Genomic DNA, 3,526 nt, shown 5'->3' with positions numbered 1-3,526 from the left:
GCCAATAAACGCTGTCACAGCTGCCACCCATCATACTGAAAATAGCACAGCTATCATCATAAAGGGAGTAGTGGGCTGCAAAGGTTAAATTTAGGCTACCAAATCACTTAACTCCTTCCACTAACGCTCTTTTGGCAGGGTCTGAGTCTTTTTTTAAGTTATGAATACACCAAAAGATTAACTACTTTTCTTATGTTAACATATACAAAATTCAAAGTTTAAAGCTGGAGATGGAAAAGACAAGCCTCATATTTGAGTTGTATTTTAATCATATAACAGAATATCAAAACAAGGGGCAATTGTTTTAAAGAAATATAACACAAAAAATTCTTTTCAGTCAGACAATTTTACAAAACTAATTTGGTTAAGTTTTAAAATATGAAGCAATAGGTATGTTTAAAATGAAGACCAAAAGTCTTAAAGGATTAGTTCACTTTCAAATAAAATTTTTTCTGATAATTTACTCATCCAAGATGTTCATGTCTTTCTTTCTTCAGTCGAAAAGAAACGAAGGTTTTTGATGAAAACATTCCAGGATTTTTCTCCTTATAGTGGACTTTAATGGCCTTCAAACGGTTGAAGGTCCAAATTAGTTTCAGTGCAGCTTCAAAGGGCTTTAAACCATACCAGACAAGGAATAAGGTTCTTATCTAGCGAAACGATCGGTCATTTTCGAAAAAAAATACAACTGTATATGCTTTATAAACACAAATGATCGCCTTGCACGTGCTTCTGCTTTCCGTATTCTTCAAAAAGCTTATGCTGTATGTCCTACGCCTTCCCTATTCTACTTACGGAAAAAAAAAACGAAACTGGCGCCGTGTTCATTCCGTAAGTTGAATAAGGAAAGGCCTTTCTTTTCCACTGAAGAAAGAAGGACATGGACATCTTGGATGACATGGGGGTGAGTAAATTATCAGGAAAGTTTTATTTGAAAGTGGACTAATCCTTTAAGGCACCAGTGTGAACTGGTGGCTTTCATACTGTGATTTATGCACTTAATGACTCTGTGCACTAGAGGACGCTCTAGTTCACTCTGTATGTTGTGTGGATGTAACAAAGAAGACTGAGTTCCTAGTAAACAAAAGTGAGTTAACACAGCAATCGTCTTTTTGTGTCATTTACTGATAAAAGAGATAAAGATATAACATACATTCATGACATGATCTTGAGATTGTTACAGTACACAGGGAAGAGGAGAGACGAGTATCTAGTGATGGGCAATTTTAAAAACACTGCTTCATGAAGCTTCAAAACCTTTACAAATCTTTTGTTTCGAATCAGTGGTTCAGAGCATGTACAAACTGCCAAAGTGACGTGATGTCATTAAATGAGGCTTCGTTACGTCATAACTGTATCAAAACGTTTGAAAATTTCAATGGTTCAACACTTAAAAGCGATCTGAACCCATGAATCATGCAGATTTACTGAGATCGCACCAAGGGCCCTATCTTGCACCCAGCGCAATTGACTTTGTACACCGACGCATGTGTCATTCCTATTTTGCACCCGCGCAAAGCGCGCTTTTCCCTCCACAGAAGCACGTCGCTAAAGTAGTGAATGAACTTGCGCTCCCTGGGCGGTTCAGCGCAAAAAAGGAGGTGTGTTCAGGCGCATTGCCCGCGCATTATACATTTTAAGGAGCTAGACAAATTTAGACTGCGCCATAGACCAACTCAAACCTGGTAGTCTAAAGTCTAAAGTCAATGGCGCAATATTTTTTTGTTAGAGCGCGTTGGTAGAAACTGCGCCTCTGGGCACGTCCACAGTGCGCGTTGACTTTGCTTATTACACACAGGGATGCGCATCACACAAACATGCCAAATATTAAAAACAAAAGGATTACAGTGTAAAAGAATATTATTGTGTAGGCTACATAAATATACAAATGTAATGATGAATAGTCATTGCGTGTATTAGAATTAGGCTACCTATTTTCAATTCAGCCTATTACTACTTATAATGATGAACGAAATTGGCTAATTAATTGAACAATCGTGCCAATACACACACATATATATTAGGTGTGTTCGAGCTCATGCAGCGCCGCACAGTCCGATCGGTGGCTGACTTGAAGCAGTGCATGCCGGTAAGAAATTGTGTCTGACTTGAGACAGCGCCGACACCATGTGACTGTGACGTATAGCTTCAAAGTACCACGAGAGCGACTCGAGATCAGCCACCTGAGGCAGCCAGCGCAGTTTCTAAAGAGGAGCTGCACAAGCTCTGATGACGACACAGCTGTTTCACGATTGGCCGGATTCACCGCATGACAAAGATCACGTGTGTTTCGTGTTTATTGTCACACCTTCAGTTCCAGTAATGCTCAAAAATCTGTGTTTTTATATCAGTTTTATATCTCTTTTCATGTAGTCGCGATGTTATATTGTGTCATGTTTATCAAAATAAAACTGATAAAAAGCATAGACCCCACTACATTGGCATTTAAATAATATATGCTGAACTTTATTCTTGTAAAAACAGACGCTGTAAGCAGTACATAAAGTATTAAATGAAAATGTCTCTGAAACATCAGGGTATTAGTCAAATATTGCATTTATTTCACTTCAGCTGTGATAAAGTATGCAAACGCAGCGCGAGCGTCGCTACGGGAAGCAGAAAGTGTCCGACTTCATGTCTCCGTTTTCAGCTCCTCCCCGCCTGCACACGGATACTCTCGCCGATCGGTTGCATCCAGCCGCAGCCGATGTCGAACACACCTATTAACTGACTCATCGCGTGTACGCCATGTAAATAGCAATCCGCCATGGCGCGAGCGCATCTCGCTCTTAAAGGGAATGGGAGATGACACTCTGATTGGTTTATTTCACGTTACGCCCAAACCACACCTATGAATAATGAAGCTACTTCAGACCAACCCATTTTAGATTTGCGCCGGGCGCAAGAGCCATTTATCCCGCCGGGAAAATAGCAACAGCGCCGAGACCCGCCCACAAAGTTACTTGCGCTTCGCGCTTTGACACTTGCGTTTCAGATCGTTAAAATAGGGCTCCAAGTGTCATTTTACCTGATCTCTGATTAGTTTTATAAATTTTTAGACATTGTAATTAGACATTAGTATAATTAAAAGGAATAATAGTAGTTAATAGTCTCTTATTGGCCTGTTTAGCATTAATGGAACAAACAAAACAAGCCCTGAAAATTGATAAAAGAACACATACTATACCGACGCTTGATATTTAATCTTATTAGATGATTCGATAATTGCATTTGATAGATTTTAAAGAAAACATTTACAATGGGTTTGTAAAAGGTGTTTTCATTCATGTTTGGCCTAAGTTTTTGTTGCATTTCCACTGTTCTGACCAGCAGGGGTCACCAGTGTGTGGCGTTTCGAACGCTTCAAAACAGTGAAACATTTTGCAAAGCAGTTGGTTCAATTGATCGAAAGCTTTGAAAAGCTTAATTTCTCCCATCACTAATTGCAAGCAGTAAATATAATACACAAAGAAAATCCAAACAGGGAAAGCCGATGACAATAATCCACACACACAACACATAAATC

This window comes from Megalobrama amblycephala, linkage group LG8 (assembly GCF_018812025.1).
Source record: "Megalobrama amblycephala isolate DHTTF-2021 linkage group LG8, ASM1881202v1, whole genome shotgun sequence".
NCBI lineage: Eukaryota > Metazoa > Chordata > Actinopteri > Cypriniformes > Xenocyprididae > Megalobrama > Megalobrama amblycephala.
This window is presented reverse-complemented; position numbering follows the sequence as displayed.